The 27,659-nt window shown below is 40.7% G+C and overlaps 1 protein-coding gene across 4 annotated transcripts in view; it reads right to left on the minus strand.

Moving 5' to 3' along the window:
- LOC132823441 (organic cation/carnitine transporter 2-like) overlaps positions 1-27,659 on the minus strand; it is a 332,707-nt gene that overhangs the window by 157,998 nt on the left and 147,050 nt on the right. For 3 of the 4 annotated variants that reach the window (XM_060837299.1, XM_060837300.1, XM_060837301.1), the window contains one exon: positions 14,039-14,190. The gene's annotated coding sequence lies outside the window, so the exon portion shown is untranslated. Of the gene's footprint in view, positions 1-13,813; positions 13,879-14,038; positions 14,191-27,659 lie in introns of those variants that run through there. The other variant, XM_060837302.1, reaches the window with a different exon arrangement.

Consider the following 27,659-nt stretch of genomic DNA (forward strand, 5'->3'; position numbering starts at 1 on the left):
AATTCTTGACTAAAAAGACATCAAGGATAGGGAGGAATTTGGAATGTGAAAATCAGCCATGATGTGATCAAAAGATAGAACAGGCTAGAAGGGCCAAATGGCCCACACCCATTCATAGTTATGCATTTTTCTGAAATCAAGGTAACAGGAGCTAAAATTAAAACCAACATGGCAATGATGCTTGTTGCCATAATTAGAATTCCAACTCATCTCCTTGTAAGGGACAGATTGCCTGTGTAACTCCTAACCTCTGTTAAAGCCAAGGATAGGAAGGTTGGAGGCAGGTTTGGGCAGGGAAACAGATTTTGGAAACTTTTACAGCTACTTGACCCATACCATTTATGTTGTTTTGTAAAAATCTGGCCTTAGGTGCCTGGACTAAAACTTGGTGAGTAGCAACTTATTAATAATGCCCATGGAATATATAGCAGCAGGTAAAGCCTCTCTCCAAAGAGGGGGAAAAAAAGACTTTGGAGATGGTCAAGTAAAAGTGAAACTGATTAAGTTTTAAAAGCATTCATATGTGGATCCCTGCAATAATTTTTTTTATCCATGTCAGTGCTCAAGCTTTGAAATAAGTGAACATTCATTAGCAAAGCTTTATGAGAACCATAATATTTCTTTCTTTCTCATGGAATTTGAATATATAGATTTGTCAATTGTTTCTATTGAAGGAAAGGAAATGCTGATAGAAAGCAATGGATCAAGAGAAGCTCAGCCAGTTTCTAAGAGAAAAGAATAAGAGGACATACTGATAGGCTGAAATGAAGTAAGGTGTAAGGATGTTTGAGTAGGACTCTTCATTATCACCAGAAGCTGTTGGACTGAACAGCCTGTTCCATATAATTTGATGTTGTATGGTGGCATATCAATACGTCCAGAAGGTCATTACTATCATCTGTCAAACAATCTGCTGAAAGATTTAAAACTTCTTTAGTTTGGATATGAACTATACACCTCAATCAAACCATCCAATATCATATCTGCACTGACAGCCAGATTGGTGTTCTCTACCATTAAACAGTTTGGAAATGTAAAATGTAGTTTCCAGTTCTTGGAAATGACAAAACAGAAGGAGAGTTGGGCACAGAGACAACCTTAACAGCTCATCATTTAAATGCTAGTTCGGTGGAAATCTCCATTGAGCCCAATCTGAGGGAAACTGGAAGCATAGATGGGCCTCAGAATATCACTCCCTGCCCCTATCTATAACCTTCCTGATACTTCTGTTCACATGGTCCCCAACCCACAAAACTCACTTTTGCGCCTGAAAACAAGTCTTTGACCAATAGGCTATAGGACTCAGAAACTGCTGATGTCTAATTGGCTGGTTCCTTTTGATGAATTGAGACTCCACTATCAAGGCCTGTGATTGATCGAGAAGCTCACTAGTCAGCTCTTAACAAGTGTACTTGAATCCTCTCCACTTGCTTGGTTTAGTGCAATATTGACAACAGAAGCTCAGTTCATTCCAGGACAAAGGATCTTGCATAATCAGAATCCGGATATTTATTAGTCAATCCCACCAATTCCAGAGAATAGCGGCAGCATTTTATCACATCTACATGATGTACTTAGCAACCACAAAATATCCTTTAACAGCAACTTCAAAATCCATGCCTGCTGTTTTCCAGAAGGACAAAGGCAGCAGATACATGCTATGCAAGGCAGACAATCATAACTTGAAATGATATCATCGTTCCTTCCCAGCTGCTCCATCAAGATGTGGAATTCCATTTTTAAAAGCAATGTAGATTTATCTGCCCCACAAGAACTACAATGGCTCAAGGTGATGGCTAACTAATTCCTTTTCAAGGCAATTTGAAAAAAATTGTTCATGGGATATGGATATTTCTAGCTCAGCATTTATCATCTATTTCTAATTTGCCAGGAAAATGTGATGGTGAGCTGGTTTCTTAAACCATTGTACTTCTTGGGGTGTAGGAACACCCACAGTGCTATAGGGAAGAGAGTTCCTGGACTTTGACCGAATGACAGTGAAGGAGCGGTGATACATTTCCAAATTAAACAATTGCATAGTTTGATGGGGAATATGCAGGTGGTATTCCCATATATCTGCTGTCCTTGTCCTTCCAGGTGGTGGTGGATGACATGTGTTTGGAAGGTATTGTCCAGGGAACCTTGGTGAATTTCTGCAATGCATTTTGTAAATAGTGCACTCTGCTGCTTCTGAGCATTGTTAGTAGAGGGAATGAATGCTTGTGGGCATGTTGTGAATCAAGTGAGCTGCTCTGTCCTGAATAATGTCAAGCTTCTTGTGTATTGTTGGAACAGCACTTATCCAGGCAAATAGAGAGTATTCCATCACACTGCTGAGTTCTGCTTTGTACGTGTTGGTTTTTATTAAGTTAAGAAGTGAGTTACCCACTACAGAATTTCTAGGTTATAAGCTGCTGTTTTAGCCACAGCATTTCTGTTGATATTTCATTTCATTTTCAGGTCAATAATAGGTGCCAAGATGTTGACATCAGAGGCTCAATGTTGATGATGTCACTGGAAGCCAAACATTGACGGTTATATTCTTTTGTCAGACAGTCATTTTCTGGCATATGTGTGGTGTGAATGTTATTTGCTATATATCAGCCCAAGTCTGGATATTGTTGAGGCCTTGTTACATTTTGACATAGACTGTTTCACTATATGAGCTGTTGTGGTTAAAGTTAATCATTAAGGGTTAATTGGACATAACGATGAGCCTTTGAAAGCAAAGTATAAAAACAGCCTGTTTTGATCTTGGTGTTCAGTGGGAACCATCCACTTATATGGTCTACATGGAGCCATCTGGACTTGTTTTCCACCTGCTTTTGAGGACTAGAGAAGTACTGAAGTTATGACGAAATGCAGATTCAGCACTCAACCTCAGATTCAGAAAACTATTAATATCAGGGACTTTGTCCCACTCATTGGACTTCCCACCATCAAGCTGCAGTTTGTGAGACAACTTCCATGAAATCTGAGTTAGAGCTCCAAGTGCTGTCATTACCAAAGTCCCTAACCGAAAGGTAATGTGAAACTCATGTGTTTAGCTCTGTTGTTTAATCTAATTATACAACTTTTAAAATATATATATATGTGTCAGTAATATAAACTAACAATGATTGATTCATATATATATAAGCATTTTAACTCAATAAATTAGCTACATATTGAGTGCACGTCTTCTTGCAATCATTTTAATTCGATCTTAAAGAACTTGTTAAGTACTTTTAACCTGACAATACGGGTGTAGCTAACAGTGCAAACAATAATCAGTGAACATCTCCACTTCTGATGCTATCATGGGGCGAGAGTTATTGCTGAAGCAGCTGAAGATGACTGGGCCTAGGACATAATCCCATGATGTTTCAGGACAGATATGATTGATCTCCATCAGTTATACTCATTTTCCTTTTTGCTAGATATAACTACAAACAGTGGAGATGCTCCCCTGAACTTCCCATTGATTCCAGTTTTGGTAAGGTTCACAATTTCCACATTGTCGGGCTGATACTAGTATATTAGTTGGACTGGAACAGCTTGGCTATGGACATCTCTGAGGAGGAGGCTGAGATGCAATGTGCACTCTGGCTGAAGTAGGATGCAAATGTTTGAACCTTGTCTGCGACAACAAGGGCTGCTTTTGCAAGCAACCCTCAAATCTCATTAAGAAAACAATAAAATATAACCTTTCTGTTTTGATTTATATATTGCTTAAGTGGAGACAATCTAGAAGGTTGATGTCACAAGTTGAAGAAATTGAAAAGAATGCCAAGGTCAACAATTCAATGAGGGAGATCTGATGTTTGCTTTTATTATACCTGAATGCATAAAAGATTACATATCTTAAAAGCTATTTACTGGTAGTAGTCTATTGTGTAATCACCATAGAAACTGATATGTATATACAGTATAGATGACAAGGAATGTTATTCATGTCATTAAAGGAGGAACATATTTCGCTGCAGACAAAAAGGAGAAACTTCCCAAAAATTATAAATTGTATTTGCAATAGAGATGCTTATTTTCGCATTCAGCTAAATTATTGCTTTTGATTTGAAAGGAAGAGTATTATTTTATAATATTTATCATCAGTTTTTAACATTAAAACATAGAAATGTAAACAGGACTAGGCACACAAATACTGTAAAAGAGTAGGACAGATACTGAGAATTCTGTGGCCTGTAACTCAATTCTTGGTTCCCTAAGTGCTCTATATGGCATAAGTCAGGTGTGTGGAATACTCTACACTTACTTGGATGTGTGCAACCCCATCAATATTAAAAAATTTTGATACCATCCAGAGTGATCTATCCCCCTACACTGGACCTTCATTACCCCCTTAAACATTCATTCCTTCCACCACCAAATCATGATGGCTGCAATGCATATAACCTACCACAGGCACTAAATGAACATCTTCCAAATTGGCTACTTCTGTTGTTAAGCTGGATAAAAGCAATAGGTCCATGCGGACACCATTACATGTAAGTTCCCTCAAAATCATTCAACATTCTGGCCATTCTTTTATCTTTGCTGGATTATTTCCAGGAACCCCTCCCGACTCATAGCAATGTGGTTGACTCTCAACTGCCCTTGAAAATAGCAAGCCACTTAGTAGTGTCAATCACTAGTAAATCTCACAAAAGGAATGAAACCGGTCAGGCAACCTGGTATCAACCTCGGAACTGGCAAGCACAGCTCGGTCAACCATGTAAAGTCTTCCTTACTAGAGATGTACAGCATGAAAACAGACCCTTCAGTCCAACTTATCCATACCAACCAGATATCCTAAATTAATCTAGTCCCATTTGCTAACACTTGGCTCATATCCCCTAAACCCTTCCTATTCATATCCCGATCCAGATGCCTTTTGAATGTTGTAATTGGACCAGCCTCAACTACTTCTTCTGGCAGCTCATTTCATACATGCACCATCATTTACGTGAAAAAGTTGTCCCTTAGGTCTTTTTTATATCTTCCCCCTCTCACCCTAAACCTGTGTGCTCTTGTCCCCCAACCCAGAAAAAAATACCTTGTCTATTTACTATATCCATGCCCCTCATGATTTCAAGCACTCTGGATGGGGGTATTTCAATATCCCTCACCAAGAATGACCCAGAAGCAGTACCACTGTTTAAACTGGTCAGGTCCTAAAGGTCATAAAGTCTGTGGAAGCTGGTGAGGGAACCAATGAAAAGGAAAAAAATCCCTCTCTTTTTCACCAATCTGCCTGCCACAGATGCATCTATCTGTATCAGTAAGTGTGACCACCCACAGTTCTTGTGGAAACAAAGTCCTGCCTTCACATTGATAATACCTCACATTGTGCTGTGCCGCACTATCATCCTAAATGTGACAGACTTTGAACAGATCTAGCAACTCAAGGTTATGCATCCATGAGGCGCTATGGGCCATCAAAATCTATAGAGTCATACTCCAGCACTATTTTCAACTGCAAGGCCCAGCATATCTCTCTCTGTACCTATTGTTTCAGCACCATCCACAATTGTACAGATACTATCACAGTCCATTTCCAAATGCAACAAGTCCTGGACAATATCGAGGCATGGGACAAAAAGTGCCAAGCAACATTCATGCCACACAAATACTAAGCAATGACAATCCCCGATAAGAAGCAACGTAACTACTGCTCCTTGATATTCAATGCATTATCACCACTGAATCATCCACAATCAATATACTTATGATTACCATTGACCAGAAACTGAACTGGCCTCACCATCAGTCCCATGAAAATACAATGGTTATAACAGCTATCCTCCTTGTTCACTTTTCTTTCTCCCCTTCTCCTTTTCTAGTTTTATTTAGTTTTCACGCAGACTTACCTGACAAAAACACTTCTTCAGGAGGAAGGCTGCTTCGATGGGCTCCAAAGAGGCGTCAGGATCTTCAGAGGCAGATTAGCTGCAGAGTTGGCCAGCCTGTGAAATCTGGAGTGGCATTCTTTCTTCTGTGTGTGGAGTGGGCCCCTGGCAGTGGCATGGTGTGGGCTAGTAATGACAGGTGTAAGCCCCGGCAGTGCCTTGTTGTGGGCTAGTAATGACAGGTGTAGGCCCCGGCAGTGGCTTGGTGTGGGCTAGTAATGACAGGCGTAGGCCCCTGCCAGTGGCTTGGTGTGGGCTAATATAGACTGGAGTGGGCCCATGGTAGTGGCTTGGCATGGGTTAGTGTAGGCCAGAGTGGGCCCATGGCAGAGGCTTGGGGTGAGTTAGTGTAGACCAGAGTGGGCCCATGACAGTAGTTTGGTGGGGCTAGTGTAGACTAGAGTGGGCCCATGACAGTGGTTTGGTGTGGGCTAGTGTAGACTAGAGTGGGCCCATGGCAGTGGTTTGGTGTGGGCTAATGTAGACCGGAATTAACCCATTGCAGAGGCTTGGTGTGAGTTAGTGTAGACCAGAGTGGGCCTCTGGCAGAGGCTTGGTGTGTGTTAGTGTAGATCAGAGTGAGCCCTTGGCAGTGGTTTGGTTTGGGCTTGTGTAGACCAGAGTGGGACCAGGGCAGAGGCTTGGTGTGGCTTAGTGTAGGCCAGAGTGGGACATGGGTGGCGGAGTGGGAAATGTTGGATTCTCTTTAAGTTATCTTCCTTTATTTTTTATTTTATTTTAAGATAATCAGAATGGTGCCCATGCGTGCCGATGGTTCACACTTTTTACTGTATTTCATACTGAGGACATGTGACAATAAATGTTTTAATGATCCAATGAAAACCATTCACCATCTTGGCTTTGAAAAATATCATTGTCCCTTCACCGGCACTGGGTCGAAATCCTGGAATTCCCTTCCAGACTGCATTGTGGGTGTACTAACAGCACAGACTGCAATGGTTCATGAGCCAGTTCATACCACTTTCTCATTGGCAAATAGTGTTGGGCAACAAATGCTGGCCCAACCATTGATGGCCATGTCCGACAAGTGAGTCAAAATAAAACATAGTACCTATATCATTAGGTCTGCAATATTTGAAGGAACAGTTCAGCCCATTGTCATTAAGATAATTAGGAATGATAATAAAAGCTGGCCTTGTCAATGATATCCATATCCTGCAAATGAATTTATAAATCATATTGATTTTAGCTAAATACAGGAGAATTATTTTTTCTGCTGAGTGTGGTTACATTGGGGTCTTTTCAACTCCAAATATAAAAAAGACGTGTAAAAGAATAAATTCAGAATTAAACCAATTAGCTATATTTCCTAGTATATCTGTTCTCTGTAGCTTTTCTGCAAATATCATCTTGGCAGGAATGCTAGAAATGTCCAATTGAACAATATTAGTTCATTTTAATTGCATGTAGTATCTTGGTTGTGATAACATGCTACTAAATATTTCAGAAGAACTGCCTATATCAGTCTCCCAGGTTGTGCCATGGCGTCTTGATGAAAAAATATTCAGATATCTCAATCTCCATGGAATGAGCTGGTATCTTTATGCCAATCCTAATTCTTTCATATTTTCAGTTGTCAGCAGATGAAGTGCTTTAAGTTCCCAAATTCCTTCATAGCATCAATTTCACCAATGAACCAAACCATGAACACAACCATCCTCACTACTTTTCATTTCCTTTGAAGACTTAATAAAAGTAGCAAAACACCAAATTATGCTTCATCTCTGTTCTCTGCCCAGGAATGGTCACAAATGTAATCATTTGGTGTGGATTTAATGAGGATTTTAAAGTTTGGCTCACATTATCCTCTGACCCCCATTCCCTTCTCCTTATCCTTCACGACGTGCAACATCAACCTGTGAATTTGACTTTAATAGGATGGGAGGAAATATATTTTTGGGCTATTTCTTGCTAAAACCTGTCAGTTTTTATTTTATTTCATCTTTGTACACCCAAGCTGAAAACTTCACAAATGCTATAAATGTTTTAATAAATTTATGATTGAACCAATGAGTTGAAAACAGAGTGAATTTGGGAATTTGTGTGAAAATATTATTTTGACCTTTGGAAGACTTAAGTTGATTTATATTGGTTTGAGATGAGAAGTCTTCAACAATTTCTCCAGTATTATGCTTCGTGTAAGATCATTTGTAAAAAATGAAGATTTGCAGCAATCTAAAGAGTCAAACTAAGATAGGTTAAGAGTTGTTAGAGCACCTAACTTTAGGAAAATTTGCACACAACCAGTATGAACACACCTGGAGAAGATATTTCTATCTTTAAATGTCAAAAATGGGAATTGGAGACAGGAATGGGAATTAAGAAAGAAGGGAGGGAAAGTAATATCTGGATATTGTGTTCCAGGTTTCAGTCACACCTCAGAGGGAAGTGTAGTTTCACTTTTTAGAAGTTTAAAACTTTTTTAAAAATTCTTCCTTAATGGGACATGGTGTCTCTACAGGTTTAGCATTTGTTGCTCCTCTGTAATTGTCTTTTGAGAATAATTAAGAGTCAACTACATTAGTCATGTTCAACCGGTGTGTCAATGAGAATTGTTCAAGTATGCCGTGAAATTTCGTACAATGGGGACAAAAATCAATATAAAACAAACATTGTCTTATCTTAAACAATATCCTATCCAACCAAAATTTACAACTCATAAAATGCATGAAACCTAATCAACAAATTAAAATCATCTGATTCCAAAACATTCTAAACACTGAGATCTCCTTACAAATTTGTTTCTCAATTTCCCACTGACTATTGGGGGGATCCTTTACAATCCAAATAAGGTAATCATCCCTTTCTTATTTCTCAGTTCTACCCAAATAACTTTCCTTGATGTATTCCCAGGACTATCCTCCCTAAGTACAGCTGTAATGTTATTCCTTATCAAAAATGCCACTCACTCGCCTCTCTTGCCCCTCTTTCTATCTTACCTATAGCATCTATACCCTGGAACATTAAGCTGCCAATTCTGTACATCTCTGAGCCATGTTTCTGTAATTGCTATGAAACCCCAGTCCCATGTTCCTAACTATGCCCAGTGTTCATCTGCCTTCCCTGTTAGACCTCTTCCATTGAAGTAAAGTTTAATTTATCAGTCCTCCCTTGTTTTCTGCTTTGTTTCTGCCTGCCTTGACTCTTTGATTAGCTCCCTTTCCTAACTGTACGAGTCTCAGATTGATCTATTTCCTCAGTATCTCCCTGAGTCCCACCTCCTACCTCCTACGGCCCCTCCCCATCCCCCCCACCCCCCAACTAGTTTAAATCCTCCCGAGCAGCTCTAGCAAATCTCCCTGCCAGTATATTAGTCCCCTTCCAATTCAGGTGAAATCTATCCTTCTTGTACAGGTCACTTCTACCCCAGAAGAAATTCCAATGATCCAAAAATGTGAGTCCTTCTCTTCTGCACCAGCTCCTCAGCCACACATTCATCTGCTCAATCCTCCTATTCCTTTCTTCTCTAGCTCCTAGCACTGGAAATAATCCAGATATTACAACCCTTGAGGACTTCTTTTTTTTAAATTCCTACCTAATTTCTACATTCTCCCTTCAGAATCTCATCCTTTTCTCTTCCTATGTTGTTAGTTTCAATGTGTACAATAGCCCCCTACTGGTCTCACTGCCCTTTGAAAATATTATGAAGTCTGTTTGAGAGATTCTTGATGCTAGCACCTGGGAGGGAACACACCATTCTGAGTTTTTGCTGTTGGTTGCAGAAACAACTGTCTGTGCCTCTGACTAGAGAGCCCCTTAACACAATCGATTGCTTGGAACCTGATGTATCCCTTGCTACATTCGAGTCAGTCTCGATATCGGAAATTTGGCTGTTCATGCTACATTCTCCTGAGAGTCCATCTCTCCCAAATTTTCCAAAACAGCATATTTATTTGAGATAGGGATAGCCACAGGAGACTCCTGCACTACCTGCCTCCCTTTCATATTTTTCCTGGTGGTAACCCATCTACCTGACTGCATGTGCAGTTTTTCTCCCTTTCTATCAGATAGTATAAATTCCTCATTGCCTCTAACTTCCGCTCTAACCGATCCACATGATCTGATAGGATTCACACACTTCCTGCAGACATAATCATGAGTAACATGGAAATTTTCCCTAATTTCCCACATCTGACATGAAGAGCACATCACTCTACTAAAGGCTGCCTTTTGCACCTTAAGAATGTACAAAACAATCACCATCTTACTGCTCTAAAAATCACTGCTCCAGGCTAACTTAGTACCTATGTTTTATATTTTTAAATCTTAATCAAGAGAACCCACTTTACTCACTATTAAAAAAAGATAGCATGGTTACACCTAAAAGTCATGCTCTGTTCCTGTGCTGTGAGCTCTCCTAAAATCATTCCTCCAAGATCAGCTTTGAATTTCACTGTTTGTCAATTGTTCTTGACGCACTCTGATATCCAGAAATACTTGAACTCAAACAGCAAAGGCAGTAACTGTGCAGATTCACTGCTGTGTCAAATAGCAGTGTAGATTTCTTTCTCTCTCTCTCTCTCTCTCTCTCACACACTGACAATGTGGTCGCTGCCATTGTTCTCTTCCTCCTTTTTAAAGTGCCATTGTTTTGATCCTTTCTTTCCCCAAAGTTTCAAGACAATGCCACAGCTTATTAAAAAGTAATTACTGCTCCTGGAATTCAAAGAAATCACCTCTAACACCTAAAATACCTCAAAAAAAGAGCAGGTCTTATAGCCACTAATTTTTCCCATCCTCTGTTTTGGATTACCCAGAATCCTATCTGTGAAATGGTCATATTGAAAAACACTGTGAAGTATTATTTTCTTGTTTATATTAAGATCTTTCTGACTGTCATATATCCAACTTTGTTGGTTCTTTCTTTTATGTAATAACCTCATGTTCTGTTGTTAAATATTTGTGGCTCATGAATATGTTTCAGTCTTTAGTCACCACAGTAACTAACCACAAGTACTAAAGATCTGGCCTATCAAGCAGAATATCTCCCTGAATCTAATTTTTCATTGTTACTATCAGCTGGGATGATAATAAATTGTGGGTTCTTGTAGAATCAGATTGAATTAAATTTGAGTGATCTGTGAAAATATTCCCAGCTCCCGAATTAATGTGGGCAAACTTGAGAAAATTAAGAAAATAGTTTGAGATTGACAGTAATAATATTGAGAGCAAAAGGTATGCTACACAAATTGAGTATTGAACAGTGAGAGGCAAATCTTCCTTGTGCGGTCCTTTTGTATGTATGTGCATATTCGTAGAATCCCTATAGCATGGAAACAGATCATTCGGCCCAACAAATCCACACTGACAGTCTGAAGAGCTTCCCACCAGACTCACCCCCGTATCCTATCCCTATAACCTTGCATCTTCCATGATTATTCTAATTAACCAACATATTATGGGCAATTTAACATGGCCATTCCACCTTAACTGCACGTCTTTGGATGTGGGAGGGAAGCATAACACCCAGAGGAAAACCACACAGACACAGGGAGTAAACTTCACACAGACAGTCGCCTAATTGAGCCCAGCACTGCTGTGAGGCAGCAGTGTTAAGCACTGAGCCACTGTGCCTGAATCTTGTCTCCTTACAGTATGGTTTCTCCCAAACATTGGATAGAAACTGGACAGTGACAATTCTCAACACAAAAGTCAGGCAACATAACTGGCAATTTTGTCTACCTCTTGATCCTTCATGTCTCCCTTTTAGACAGTAGTCACCAACATCTCCGGGCATGCTCCATGAAGAGGAACTGCAGCACAATGGCTCAGTAGTTAGCACTGCTGCCTCACAGCCATGGACCTAGGTTCGATTCCAGCATCAGAGTTTGCACATTCTCCCCGTTTCTGCTCTGGTTTCTCCCACAGTCCAAAGATGCACAGGTTAGGTGAATTAGCCATGCTAAATTGCCCATAGTGTTCAGGGATGTGTAGGTTAGGTGCATTAGTCAGGGTTAATGTAGAGTAACAGGTTAGGGGAATGGGTCTGGGTGGGATAATCTTCAGAGGATGGTATGGACTTATTGGGCCAAATGGCCTATTTCCACATTGTAGGGACTCTATAATTCTATGCCCACAGCCCCATTGACAGACATTGGCATTGGATCATACCAGCCTCACTATAACTTCATGGCAAGTATGCAATCTTAGTGCTCCCTAGGGCTGAGATATACTGAGTGCATCCTACCCAGAGGCAGGTTCACCCTCCTCAGCTTGAAAACAAGGTTGGGGATGGTCAACAGGATGGAAGTGGAACACTCAACCATTTCTGGATGTCATGAGAGATTCTTTTGTGGGAGCTGCATTGGGTTCCTCCTCTGGTTGGGTGCTTCTGATACAACCCTGTCTCCTAGGGGCACCGAGAGTGAAATCAATGTCCCTTGTGCCCTGTTGCCTTGCCATTGATGCTGAGCATCATAGGCTCATGCAATGGAGTTCAGGTCTGTGTATATCCCCAGCAGACACGGAATGTGCAGAACCCGGATCTCCAGAGAAGCTCTCTATGGAAATAGCCATACACTCACATTCCAGAGGTGGAGAGAGGAAGCACGATACAAACATCTGTGCAGACTTCCAAACTTCATGTCAGTTAGCCCTAAACCTCTGACAAACCTCCTGATGCTCCAGTGTTTGTGTGCGTTCATATGAAGCTGTTAATTTCTGCCAGCATAGGGTCCTTGTCAGCCTGGGAGTGAGCAGGTATGTAGTCTCTGGCTGTCCTCCAAACACCATTGACCCTGGGACATTCCTTCCTTGACCAACTGTGGAGATGTGGCAGTGATGTTCTCAAAAGAAAATGTTCCCAAATTTAATCTCGCTGAAGTATCCACTGTGGTGTCCATACCTGAGCTGGTGGTGGGTAGAGAAGGCAGCCTTGCTGCTGATTCCTCAGAGATGGAGGAGGAAATGTCTTGTGGGACCACCCTCTTGCTGGCAGAGACAACTGGTGCTTGCAGGCCACAGAGGAGAGAATGAGATGTTGAAAAAGGACAGCGTTTTGGGCATGTTAAGAGCGCAACTACAATGATAGTAATGAATGAATGAATGATTTTAATGTTACATGTATCTTACAGTGAGAAGAACAGTAAAATACAGTAAAAAGTTCTTCCATTGTCACCACGATCCAAAGTCACTTTGAAAAGTTTTAAGAGTGGGTGGCACGGTGGCACAGTGGTTAGCACTGCTGCCTCACAGCGCCTGTAGACCCGGGTTCAATTCCCGACTCAGGCGACTGACTGTGTGGAGTTTGCACGTTCTCCCCGTGTCTGCGTGGGTTTCCTCCGGGTGGTCCGGTTTCCTCCCACAGTCCAAAGATGTGCGGGTCAGGTGAATTGGCCAAGCTAAATTGCCCGTAGTGTTAGGTAAGGGGTAAAGGTAGGGGTATGGGTGGGTTGCGCTTCGGCGGGTCGGTGTGGACTTGTTGGGCCGAAGGGCCTGTTTCCACACTGTAAGTCTAATCTAATAAGAAGAAAAAGAATGATATAGCTTAAAGAGAGTCCAACAGTGCAGAACCAGCTCATCATCAATGATACCTGTGCCACCGACCCTCCTCCACTGCCTCGCCACCGTTTACACCAGACCCAACCAACACTGAAGTCCCCTAACATCAGGCTCCATCTTTCGCTGCTGGGCCCATTCTCCTCCACCACCACCTGCGCCGGGTACACCAAGGCCAGAGTTGCATCTCTTGCTACTCGGCCCGCCTTGTTGCTGTGATGTCCTTCTGCCCCCACTTCTCCACTGCTGGACCCAATCAAAGACAAAGTTGCCTATTCTTTGGCCCCATCTTTCACCGTTGCGTATCACCTACACCAATATAGCAGAGGACCAATTTCAGTGCCAGATCCCAAGCTTGCCCCAGGAAAGTAAGTAGCAGGCCACTTGGGTCCATGCTGGAATCACCTGCTGCTACAAGGTCTGTGCTGGGATCACTCAAATCCACACTGAGCCCATTCCCTGCTGACAATGCCATCTGAGCTCAGGACAAGAAGGAAATAAAGGAAAGTCGAAGAAAGAAAAAAAAGAGAGGAAAAAAAAAGTAAAACAATCAGAGCAGATGAGCCCCAACTCAGGAATCCTACTCTGCCGCCATCTTGGGAGAGCAGCACAAACTATAGACAATGATCTGTTACCTGGACAAGGAAGTTTCAGCATCATCACTGGAACGGTCATGGTCATCACTGGCTCGGTCAAGGAAGGTCCCCTTGTAGTGGATAAGGAGCTGAATGTTGGGAACACCACTTCCCTGTCTTGGCTTGTTCTGTCCTATCATGGGCCGATTCTCCTGGAATGAGAAAAAAGGAGGGATTGAGTGAGATCAAAGTATCTAGCACAGATGTCTGTGCTGGTGCAGGTGAGGGAAAGTGAGTAAGTCGGGTGCAGAGGCTATGCAGGGTTAATAGTCCCCCGGTGTTGAGGGGGTGAGAGTGTTTGATGGAAGATATTGCATTCACAGTAAGAATGATCCATGATGAGCCTTTGTGAGGGTGGGTGCAGCAGCAGAGTTAGAATGAGCGTGAGGTGGCAGAAAGAAGTCAGTATCAATTACCCTCAGGAAGTACAGAACATCATTGACTTACTTGAAGCATCATTGTGCTTTCCACTGGACTGTGGAAACAGCACTGACCCAGGTGGCAATGCTAGGCTAAGCTGGCAAGGCTTGATGGAATGGTCTCTGCGGGAAAGGACCGAAGGAAAGGGACAGCCCACCTCTACACCACCTTGTCCACGATGACCTCTAGGCCTCTGTTGGTAAATCAGGGTGCTAATTGTCTTCTGTCAGTGTTATCTGGGGAAATTCTTAAGATAAGGGTATGGTGTAGGCCAGCTCTGGGATGGCAGTGCTTGACCTAGTGCACAGGCACATTTTAAATATGACATGTGGAACGGACGTCCTGGAAGGATCTGGCTAGCGTGAATTCTTACGCCTGTGGCAGGAGGGAAGGTACGCTGACTGGAGTGCCACAAAGGTTTGATGTAGAGTTAACAACGTGAGTCTTGGAATAGCATGAGAAATCTTACCAGGCCTTACATAGAGGAACCTTCCAAGAAACTCTTCAAACTTGATACTGTAAAATTCTGTCTCTTTTAAAGGACCCAGCACATAGAGGCACCGAACATTAAACAGGAGTGCTGAGAAGATTATTGCATGGATTGGATTTTCAAAATAGCTTCAAATGTTACTGGGATATTTCAGGGAGTGTGTCTGAAAGATGATTTCAAAAAGCCTTGGTGAACATCTGCAGGGTATATAAGACATAGAACAATACAGCAGTTATGAGGAAAGACTGAGATACTTGGGTCTGTTCTCATTGGAAAGAAGAAGGCTAAGAGGGGATTTGATAGAGGCATACAAGATGGTCAGAGGATTAGATAGGGTAGGCAATGAGAGACTTTCTTAGGATGATAACGTCAGCTTGTATGAGGGAGCATAACTACAAATTGCAGGGTGATAGATTGAAGACAGAGGTCAGAGGCAGGTTCTTTATGCATAGAGTGGTTAGAGCGTGGAATGCCCTACCTGCTAATGTAGTCAACTCAGCCACATTAGGGAGATTTAAACAATCCTTAGATAAGCACGTGGATGATTTTGGGATAGTGTAGGGGGATGAGCTGAGAATAGTTCACAGGTCGGCGCATGTGTTAAACACTGCTGTTCTTGAGTTTCGTTGCAAACTGAGTGAATATTTGGGGATGTTATGCAGTCAAGGGGCCTACTTTATCCTTGGTAATATCAGCTTGAGTGTTGCACTCATCTACGCAAGTGGGGAGTATTTTTTTACACTCCTGTCTTGTGCCTTGAAGATGATGCCCTTGTGTGTCAGGAGGGGAGATTCTCACTGCAGCCTCTGACCTGCTCTTGTTGCCAAAGTATTTGTATGGCTAATCTTGTTCAGTTTCTGGTCAATGGTAATCCCCAAGCTGTTGAGAGTGGTGGTTTCATCAACATTTGATTGCCAACAACTCAATGTTTAGATTGTCTCTTGCTGGTGATCACCATTTCCCGGTACATAAGTGCTGCCAATGAGACAGGATAATATTAAGCTGGAGAAAGTTCAGAAGACATTTACCAGGATGTTGCTAGGTGTGAGAGGTTTGAGTTATCAAGAAAGGCGAGATAGGCTGGGACTATATTTCTCTTGAGTAAAGAAGGTTGAAAGGCAACATTATGTAAGTTTTTAAAATAATGAGTATAGATAGAGTTAATGGTAGTTGTCTTTTTCTGAGGATGGGGATTTCAAGACTAGATAGCACACTGTTGAGGTGAGAGGAGAGATATTTAAAAAAGACACGGGAAAAATATTTTACACAGGTGGTGCTTGTGTGAAGTCAACTTCCTGAGGAAGTGGTGGATGTTGGTACAACTACAACATTTAAAAGGCATTTGGGTAAGTACATGAATAGGAAAGGTTTGGAGGGATATGGACCAGGAGCAGGCAGGTGGGATTAGTTTAGTTTGGGATTATATTCGTCATTGACTGGTTGGAAGGAAAGGTCTGTTTCCTGTGTTATATGACTCTATGACTTTAATGCCTAAATTCACAATTGATAGAATGGAAGACATTTCGACTCTTAGAAGTGTCAACTATGGCCAGAACTTGGACCTTAATGTTACAGAATGTTTGTGAGGTACAGCTATGACATGTATGCCAGCTTGTCAGAAGAATGATCAGAAATTTGGAGAATTTGCAATAGGAAGAAAATTTTGTGGGATCTCTGAAGTTACATTTAAAAAATGGAGATTGTAGTCATGGTTATGAAATACTTCTGACATGTTATTCCGGTAAACATTAAAACTTCGTTCCATCAGCTCCAGATGCCAATGATCTGAGAAGCAGTAGTTCTGGCATACACCTATGATATCTCAACTAAACAGTTCCACATGGGGAACTGGTCATTTGGGAATCCAGAAGGAATTTATCAGAATGGAAAATCTGTGGATCAAAAAACTGTTAGTGTGAGGGAAAAACAAAAGGATGTGGAAGCAATAAAGCAGAAAGGAGGCCTAAAATTATATAAAGAAAATAATATGCTTTCATGGTAGCAAGATTTGATATAGCATGTGTTGGGGTTAAATGGGAGGCCAATTGTAGTAGTATTTTCAAAGGCGTTGTCCATAATGGTATCAGGAAAGGAAATGAATATTAAAACTGTCGCTGTAGTACAAAGAGAAAATCTATTAAGGAGGGAGAGATAGCTCAAGACCATCAAGAATACTCTCTCCCAACTATTGATAAAGTGAATCGGGTCACTGGAGGTTATTTTCCTCAAAGACTGCACACTTGCTAACAGAAATATTAGATGATGGAGCAAGAGACACTAAGCTTTGGGTTCACTCGACAATACTCCATACTTAATTATCCAACAACTTTGCAGTGATAGTTATTTATACAGACCAGAATAGTTTGATGAATCGTACAACAGCTTTTAGTTCATAGCAATCTGTCAATAAAGCTGAATTGTTTTTATTCAGCTTCCAAGTTGAGAGAGTTACAGAGTCATGGAATCATAGAGTTGAACAGGATAGAAACAGACCTTTTGGTCCAATTTGTCCATGCCAACCAGAAATCCCAACCCAATCCAGTCCCACTTGCCAGCACCTGGCCCATATCACATTCAACCCTTCTTATTCATATACTTATCCAGATGCCTTTTAAATGTTGCAATTATACCAGCTTCCAGCACTTCCTCTGGCAGCTCATACCATACATGCACCACCTTCTGTGTGAACAAGTTGCTCCTTAGGTCCCTTTTAAATTTTTCCCCTCTCACCTTAAACCTATGCCTTCTAGTTTTGGATTCTGCTACCCTGGGGAAAACACTTGTCTATTTACCCTACCCTACCCATGCCTCTCATGATTTTATAACCTCTATAAGGTCAGCCCTCAGCCTCTGTTGCTCCTAGGAAAACAGCCTCAGACTATTCAGCCTCTCCCTTTACCTCAAATCCTCCAACTCTGGGAACATCCTTGTAAAACTTTTCTGAACCCTTTCAAGTTTCACAACATCTTTCCCATAGCAGGGAGACTAGAATCGCAAATAATATTCCAAAAGTGGTCTAACCAATGTTCTGTACAGCTGCAAAATGACTCCCAGCTCCTATACTCAATGCATTAACCAATAAAGGCAAGCATACCAAATGCCTTCTTCATTAACCTGTCTACCTTACTCCACTTTCAGGGAACCATGAACCTGCACTCCAACATCTCTTTGTTCAGCAGCATTTCCCAGGACCTTACCATTAAGTATGCAAGTCGTGCCCTGATTTGCCTTTCCAAATGTAACATTTCACATTTATCTAGATTAAACTCTATCAGCCACTCCTCCACCCATCAGCCCATCTGCCCATCTGATCAAGATCCCATTGTGCTCTGAGGTAATCAGTTGAACTATCAACTTTGGCAGGTGCGTTAAGTGAGCAGTATTTCACATCAAGTCAAAGCTGGAAGTTCCATCCTAATACCTAAACTTAGAGTTTCCTATTCTTGAATCATCAGTGTATCTGTCACAAAACATAGAGAAGTTGTGGCTGATATCTCCTGCAAGTCCATCCACTATATGCTACGCTTATCCCTGTTAATGCTCTGCATGAGTGAACATGATGATCTGCACATTTGTTTTGCAGTTAGTAAAGTTGTTTCTTGGCAAATTGCACAGCAAACTACAAAATAAAATCAATTTACATTATCAGTTTCCACAGAATTTCAAAATAAGAAACTGATTTTTTTTTAGAATGTGTTCTAAGAGAGCCTGGGAGGATTTGAGGGTAGAAGATAGGGAAAACATTCAGATTTCAAAGCTCTAATGGTGAATGAAAATGAGTCTTCTCATTGCTAATAATAGAGGCTCAAGTTACTTATCATTATGCCATGTAACTGTTCAGTTTATATCTTGATGATTCATTATATATTAAAAAATCACAACACTACATTCTCAACATTTAGAAAATAATCAATGTTACAAATAATTATATAAACGTGGTATGAAATCAGTAATTCATTCAGAAGCACATAGTAATTGTGAAAAGCTGATGTGAAACTGATTGTGTTGCTATAATTATCTGTTACAGAGTTGGTGGACTGAACCAAATTGTTACTTGTCCACTACATCACCAATTTTGATGTCATCTGCAAACTTACTAACTCTACCTCCTATGTTCACATCCAAATCATTTATGTAAATGACAAAAAGCAGTGGAACCAACAATAATCCTTGTGGCACACCACTGGTCACAGGTCTCCAGTCTGAAAAGCAACCCACTACCACCCTCTGCCTTCTATCTTTGAGCCAGTTCTGTATACAAATGGCTTGTTCTCCCTGTATTCCATGTGATCTAATCTTGCTAACCAGTCTACTGTGTGGAACTTTGATGAATGCCATTTGGATAGAAAAATTCACGTTGCTCAAACTGGAAAGTAACATAGAACATAAAACATAGCACAGTATAGCATACGATCAGGCCCTTCAGTCCGCCATGTCTGCCTCAATCACCATGCCTGTGCCAACCACCATGACATTCTAAATTAATCCCATGTCCCTGCATATGATCTGTATCCCTTTATTTCCTGCCTGTTCATGTGTCTGTCAAAATGCCTCTCAAATGTTGCTATCATAGCTGCTTCTACCAGCTCCCTTGGTTGAATATTCCCTGGTAACACCTACCAGCCTCTGTGTAAAGAATATGCCTTGCACTCTAAACTTTCCTCCTCTCACCTTAAACCTCTGCCCACCCGTATTTGACACTCCACTTGCAAAAAAGACACTGACTATCCTCCCTATCTATGCCTGTCATAATTCTACATACTTCTATCAGGAGTCCCTCTGCCTCCAATGCTCCAGCAAAAATAATTCAAATTTATCCAATCTCTCCTTCTATCTAATAAACTCCGATCCAGGTAACTTCCTGGTAAACCTCTTTTGCGTCCTCTCCAAAGCCTGCATGTCCTTCCTATACTGTGATGACCAGATCTGCACATTTTGTTCTAAATGTGGACTAACTAAAGTCTTATATAACTGCAACATGAAATGCCAATATTTATACTCAGTTACTGATGAAGGCAAGTATGCTGTATGCCTTTTTTAACCACCCTACCCTCATATGTTGCTAGTTTCTTCCTAAGGGTCTGCCATTTACAGCATACTTTTTTCTTGCATTTGACCTCCCAAAATGCATCATTCACTCTTGTCCAGATTAAACTCCATCTCCATTTCACTACTCAGCTTTCTAGCTGATTGATATCCTGCTGTATTCCTTGATATCGTTTCTCACAATCCAAAGTTCCATGTATTTTTATGTCATATGCAAACTTAATAAGCAGGCCATCTAAATTTTCATCCAAATGAATAATATATGTTGCAAATGACGGAGAGCCCAGCACTTATCCTTGTGCAACACAACTGTGGACATAGACATCCAATTGGAAAATCACCCCTCCATAACTACCCTGTGTCTTCGTAAGCCAATTTTGAATCCAGCTTACCAACTCACCATGGGTCCCATGTAACTTAATTTTCTGGACCAGCCAATGATGAAGGATCTTGTCAAATGCTTTATAGGCAACATCCACTTCCCTACCCTTGTCAATCATCTTTGTCACTTTCTCAACAAACCTAATCAAATTTGTGAGTCCAGATCACCTCCCATACAAACCCACACTGACTTTCCCTAATAAATGTGTTTATTTCCAAATGCAAGTAAATCCATTCCCTAAGACTCTTTACCAATAATTTCCATACCACTGATGTAAGGCTCACCGACCTTTAATTTCTTGGATCAGCCCTGTTACACTTCTTAAACAAAGCAACAACATTGGCTATTCTTCAATCTTCTGAGACCACACCTGTGGATAAAAAGGATCTCTGCTAAGGCCCCAGCCTCACTTATCTCTTTCAGTACCCTGAGATAGATCACATCAGGTCCTGGGATAGATTACAGCTTTCTCATCCCCGAGCTCTACCCTTGCTGGATAAGCCCTCCAAGATGTCCTCACGTAGTGCAACTATGACATTCTCCTTAACTAGAAATGTCACACTCCCACTGCTTTAACCTCCCTTTCTATCATGCCTGAAACATCTAAATCCTGAAACATCTAAATCCTGAAACAGCTAAATCCTGGAACATTGAGCTGCCAGTCCTACTCTTTAATCAAGTGTCTGTAATGACTGCCACATCATAACCTCATGTATTAATCCAGGCTCTACATTCATCTGTAATACCTGTTATAGTCCTTGCATTAAAATAAATGCACTTCACACTACCAGTCACACCTAGCCTGCATATTTTTCTTAGTAGCTTTGACTTAACCTCTATGTTGTGGTTCTGTTCGCCAAGCTGAAAGTTTTTGTTGCAAACGTTTTGTCCCCTGGCTAGGTGACATCGTCAGTGCTTTGGAGCCTCCTGCGAAGTGCTTCTTTGATGTTTCTTCCGATATTTACAGTGGTCTGCCCTTGCCGCTTCTGGTTGTCAGTTTCAGCTGTCCGCTGTAGTGGTTGGTATATTGGGTCCAGGTCGATGTGTTTGTTGATGGAGTTTGTGGATGAATGCCATGCTTCTAGGAATTCCCTGGCTGTTCTCTGTCTGGCTTGCCCTATGATAGTGGTGTTGTCCCAGTCGAATTCATGTTGCTTGTTGTCTGTGTGTGTGGCTACTAGGGATAGCTGGTCGTGTCGTTTCGTGGCTAGTTGATGTTCATGTATGCGGATTGTTAGCTGTCTTCCTGTTTGTCCTATATAGTGTTTTGTGCAGTCCTTGCATGGTATTTTGTACACTAAAAGTACAAGTGTACACTACTAGTAGTTGACCCAATATACCAACCACTACAGCGGACAGCTGAAACTGACAACCAGAAGCGGCAAGGACAGACCACTATAAATACCGGAAGAAACATCAAAGAAGCGCTTCGCAGGAGGCTCCAAAGCACTGATGATGTCGCCTAGCCAGGGGACGAAACGTTCGCAACAAAAACTTCCAGCTCGGCGAACAGAACCACAACAATGAGCACCCGAGCTACAAATCTTCGCAAAAACTTTGATCTTAACCTCTATGTTTTCCTCAATTACTCCACATGTTGACCTACTGCTCTGTTTCCCAAACCCCAAACTACTTTAAGTCATCCCAACAAGCAGAGTGGTGCCCCTCCGGTTTAGGTGCTAAATATTAGGTCATCAGAATAGTGAAAGGTTCACACCAACAGACTAGAAAGAAACCATAATATTGTGTTGCCTGTCTAAGGAGAAGAATTGAGTCATTTAAGTAAAAATTTAGAGTTGAGATTGGATTTGAATATTTCTGGATTTGAATATCTGTAAAAGGACAGTTTTGGGGAATAGGTTGAAACATGTTTTGTGGTTTATATTAAGATCATGCTAACTGTACTCTCTTTGTTTTCTTCTTCTTTTGTGTAATAAAATTAGATACTGATAAAGAACATACGCACCCTCATATGAATAAGTTTCAATGACTAAGCACCATGGTAACCAACTGCAGAAATCAAACATAAGATCTTTCAAAGCCAGTTTCATGTTGAGATGTGACTTGTCCGGTCTTACCATCAGCTGGTATCATAACAGGTGAAAGATAACATTTTGAAGATATTAAGGGGAAGTGATTGAAGAGTTAGAAAAAGACTATTTCTGCTCATTGGGAAATCTAAGACTAGGAGGCATAATCAAAACGATCAGAGCCAGACTTTTCAGTTGTGAAATTAGGATACACTTCAAAACGCAATATTTGATCAAAGTTAGGAACACTGCTTGTATTAGTTGCTGTTACGTCAATTGTTAATTTTAAATCTTAGATTGGTTAACAAAAATCTATCAAAGACAAGACTGTTAGGTCATTGCCAGTTATGATGTCATCACATGGTGGGACAAGATCAAAAGGTTAAATGGCCTACTTTAATTCCCAACCTTTATAGCCCAAGAAGAGAAGGAGAAGCAAGGTCAAACAGAAAATGCTGGAAAAACTCACCTGTTAACGTTTAAATCTGATATGACTGTTTTTCAGAACCATGGAAGAAGATTCAAAATGGATATAAGGTAACTGTGCAATTTAATATTTCGTCAACAAGACAATGATTAATGAAACTGTTACCTTGAGCACATGGAGGTCGTGAATGTTTTTGATGGAACTGCCCACAGCAAAACATTAGCAAATCATAAACTGTATTCACAAGTTAGAAAGCAACTTTTAACATTAACACCTGCATCAGGTTCATTGGGTTAGGCACATTCCAGGGTCAATACAAAGAATGCAATGTACCAAATCTTTGCAGTAATGGGTTCATGATATTCTTTCCTCGATCAGCATTATTTGATTAATTTAAAATTATTTGATGTGGCCATTTGAAATAGTTGGAGCTGACTCTCTGATTCTTTAAGTAAGGATATAACATAATGCATAAGATTGATTATTATCGTCCTTTATTAGCAGATGTAAGCATATATGGACTCAAATAACATGGATGATGGTGATAAAACTGGGTGAATTGCATGAGATGTCCCAGTGAGGCCTAGTTTGAGGGTTGGGATTCACTAGCTTCATTGTGAACACAGTTCCAGGCCCCATAAAAGATTCTCGCTGGGCACTAGTGAGATGTGTTTTAACGGGGAAAAATATTTGATGTCAGCCTAATTGACTCCACATCTCCTCAAATTAACAGCCAGTGTCCTATCCTAACATTTCCAAGGAAAACTAGATATTAAGAATTCTTACCATAAATGTCTGAGGAGGGATCTGGCAACTCCAGCTCACTGCTTCCTTCTAAGGGCATCGATATTTCCCCTTATCCACCATGTCCAAAACAAATGTCAGGAACCATGCATGGTGTCCACAGCCTAACAGTGCTTGTCCAGGTGCACAATGGACTTTTAAAGATGTTGCCCATTCCAGGGACACTCGTCCATTTGGGGATATTCTAACTGTGGCAAGTTCTTCTGAGCACAGCCAGTGGTAGATTCAGGACAACAGTACAATAGAAGTACAATAGGAGTGGGTTAGGTAGTTAATGAGGCAAGTTTGAGATGATAGCAAGAAAGACTTGGTAGACCTCACAGCAAGAAACATTCTAAGAAACCTTATGAAATTGACACTTAGCCAACAAAAATAAGATTCGTGTAAACATGTCCATCATCTGAATTTCTATTGGCATTGCAGTGGGTACATACACAACTTCTAAGATCGATCTTCAAAGTTGTATGTGTAGTTTGCCTTTAAGAGTTCATTTTTTTGGACTCTGCCAAATTTCTGCCTGCCCATTAGTCAGCTATGGGTTTGTAGACTGTACAATCAAAAATCAGTTGATTTGTTGTAATGCCTGTTCCATAACTTGACTGTTCCAAAAATATCTTAACTCCCAGAGTTCATCAACTGCTGATGAGTGACTGATTCTTGGATGATTGTTATTAACATGACAACGTGCAATGTAAAACCTATTTGGGACAAAATTCCACATGATTTTTCCAAATTTTGTTTTGGCAGAAAATCAGCAGAAACGTACAAAAATGGCAGAAACAACTGTTTCTGTTTAGCATTTTTCCAGATTTTTTTCTCATGTCTGCCTCAATTTGGGAAATTGGGAGGAATCCTACCTACGTTTTGGTGGCACCCAACATTTCTCTTATAACTAAGCCAGGGTACATGTTCGGACAGGACTTCCTAGGCTTCTTATAGTGCAGTGGTTGTGTCCCTACCTCTGAGCCAGGAGGCCTGGGTTCAAGTCTCATTTGCTCCAGAGGTGTATAATAACATCTCTGAACAGGTTGGTTAGAGAATATATAGGACAGGGCTTCCAAAACTGTTGATCTTGGACTCTGATGAGGTCCTCAGATTTTAGGGTCATGACCTCCAAAGCAGTAAAGGCTGCCAAGTTAGTCAGACTTATTATTGACAATTGCGTGGCCCTTTTAAAATACTCTGACTTATTTTTTTTTTGAAAGGCAAGGCCTAATCAATAACTTATTGAGGCATGATTTCTGCTGTTGGGTAAACCTGTGTGAAAAGGCACGTGTTTATAATGTCTGTCTTTTCATTGACTCTTTCACAAGGGAGATGGGAGAAGGGTAGGCCTGAAGTGGGGGAGCAATGCGGTGGTGTTGAGGGACAGCAAGGATATTTGGAGAAGGTAATGTTGAAATGGTGAAGGGAAGAAGTGATGGAGGGTCATGCTTGTCTCCTGTTTCCATTGCTGTTACAATAGAAGGCCCCTCACCTCCAAAACCCTGCTCAGCAACTCCTGTGCCCACCCTAAGTTTCACCTGGGGGTCTGAGGCATAAAAATGAGGTGAATCTCCAAAACTGTTTGGGAAGCACTGACTTAGCGCACAGTAACTTTTTCAAAGCAGAGCAATTATCATCCAGTGAAAATATATAGGTAGAAATTACAAATAAGAAAGGAAAGATCACTTTGATGGGATTATATTAAGGCTCCCCCAGTAGTAAGAGGAAATTGAGAAGCAAATATGTAGGGAGATCTCAGATATATGTAAGCATAATAAGGTTGTAATAATGGGGGATTTTAGTTTTCTAAATATTGATTGGGACTACCATAGTGTTAAAGGTTTGGATGGTGAAGAATTTTTTGAGTTCAAGAAAATTTTCTTTATTAATATGTGGATGCTCTGACTAGAGAAAGGGCCAAACTAGACCTCCTTTTGGGCAATAAGGCAGGGCAGGTAAAAATGGGGGAACACTTTGGGTCTAGCAATCATAATTCTATTAGTTTCAAATGGACATGTGAAAGGATAAGCTTTCTACAAAAGTTGAAGATTTTAATAGGAGTAAGGCAAATTTAGTGAAACAAAAACTTTCAAAAGTTGTTCGCAGGTAAAAGGGTATCTGATAAGTGGAAGGTGTACAAGAGTGTGATGAGGAGAGTTCAGAGGCATTATCTTCCTCTTAGACTGAAGGGTCAGGTTGGTAAGATTAAGTAACAATGGATGAATCAAGATATTGAGGTTCTAGTTAAGAATTAAAGAGCATCTTATTTTAGATAAAGACAACTTGGTTCAATTGAATCTCTTAAGAATGTTCCCACACTCTTTGTAATGATTAAGAAAGAAGTCAGGAAGGCAAAGAGGGGCTATGAGATAGCATTGGCGGATAAGGTTAAGGGATAATTCAAAAAGATTCTACAAATACATTAAGAGCAAGAGGATAACTTGAGAGAGGATAGGATCTCTTAAATATCAAGGAGGTTGTCTTTGTGTTGAACCTCAGGAGATGGGAGAGATATTATAGTTTGCATCAGTTTTTACTGTACAGGAAGACACAGACTCTCAGGAATGCCGAGAAATAAATTTTGACGTTTTAATAACAGTTCACATTACAGAAGAGGGCATTTGAGAGGTGTTGAAGAATAGAAGTGTGGATAAATCTCCGGGACCTAATCTAATGTATCTAGAACGTTACAGGAAGGGAGGAAATTGTGAGACACTTTTCAGAAATATTTGTATCTTCTATAACTAAGGGTGAAATGCCTGATGACTGGAGGGTGGCTAATGTTGTATCTTTGTTTAAGGAAGGTTGTAAGGAGAAACCAGGGAGCGATAGACTTGTGAGTCTGACTTCAGTTGTAAGTGAATTGTTGGAGGTGATTATAAAAGATAGGATTTATGGACATTTGGAGAGTCAAAAATTTATCAGGGATAGTCGACATGGTTTTGTGTGACAAAAATCATATCTCACAAACTTGAATGAGTTTTTGAGAACTTACCAAAAAGATTGCTGATGGTAGTGCAGTAGATGTTGTTTATTTGGAGTTCAGTAAAGCCATTGACAAGGTTCCACATTGTAGATTAATTCATAAAGTTAGGTCAAATGGGATTCAGGATGAGCTTGCCAATTAGATACATAACTAGCTTAATGGCAGGAGACAGACATTAATGGTGGAAGGTTACTTTTTGGATTGGAGCCTGTGACCAGAGCTGTTCCACAGGAATCGGTTCTGGGTCCTCTTTTGTTTGCTATTTACATAAATGATTTGGATGAGAATATGGAAGGAATGGTTCGTAAGTTTGCAGACAACACCAAAATTGGTGGCACAGTAGACAGTGAAGAAGATTTTCTAAGATTATAGAGGGATCTTGATCAAGTAGATCAATGGGCTGAAAAATGGCAGATCGACTTCAATCTCAATAAACAAGAAGTATTGCATTTTGGTACAACAAACAAGGATAGGGCTAATATAATTAATGTTAAGGCCTTGGGCCTTGTAGAACAGATGGACTTATGAATGCATGTACATAATTTTTTGAAGTTTGCATCACATATAGACAGGGTGGTTAAAAAGGTGTTTCACAGGCTTGCCTTCTTTGCTCAGTCCTTTGAGTTTAGGAGTTGGAAAGTCATGTTGAAGTTTTACAGGATGTTGGTGAGGCCTCTTCTGGAATATTGTGTCCAGTTCTGGTCGCTCAGTAATAAGAAGGATATTATCAAGTTGGAGAGGCTTCAGAAGAGATTTATCAAGATGTTGTCGAGTATGGAGGGTTTGAGTTATAAAGAAAGGCTAAAGAGGCCGGGACTTCTTTCACTGGAGCACAGGAGGTTGAGAGGCAACCGCATAGAAGTTTATAAAATAATGTGAGGTACAGATTTGTTCAGTCAGTTTCCAAGGCCTAGGTCAATCCACAATCTAGTCATTGCTGAGATGCCACATAGAGTTAATAGTAGTTGACTTTTCCCTAAAATGCGGCAATTTCAAGACTGGGGAGCACATTTTTAAGATAAGTGGAGAGAGATTTAAAAAAGAAATGAGA

This window comes from Hemiscyllium ocellatum, chromosome 16, assembly GCF_020745735.1.
Source record: "Hemiscyllium ocellatum isolate sHemOce1 chromosome 16, sHemOce1.pat.X.cur, whole genome shotgun sequence".
Taxonomy (NCBI): Eukaryota; Metazoa; Chordata; class Chondrichthyes; order Orectolobiformes; family Hemiscylliidae; genus Hemiscyllium; species Hemiscyllium ocellatum.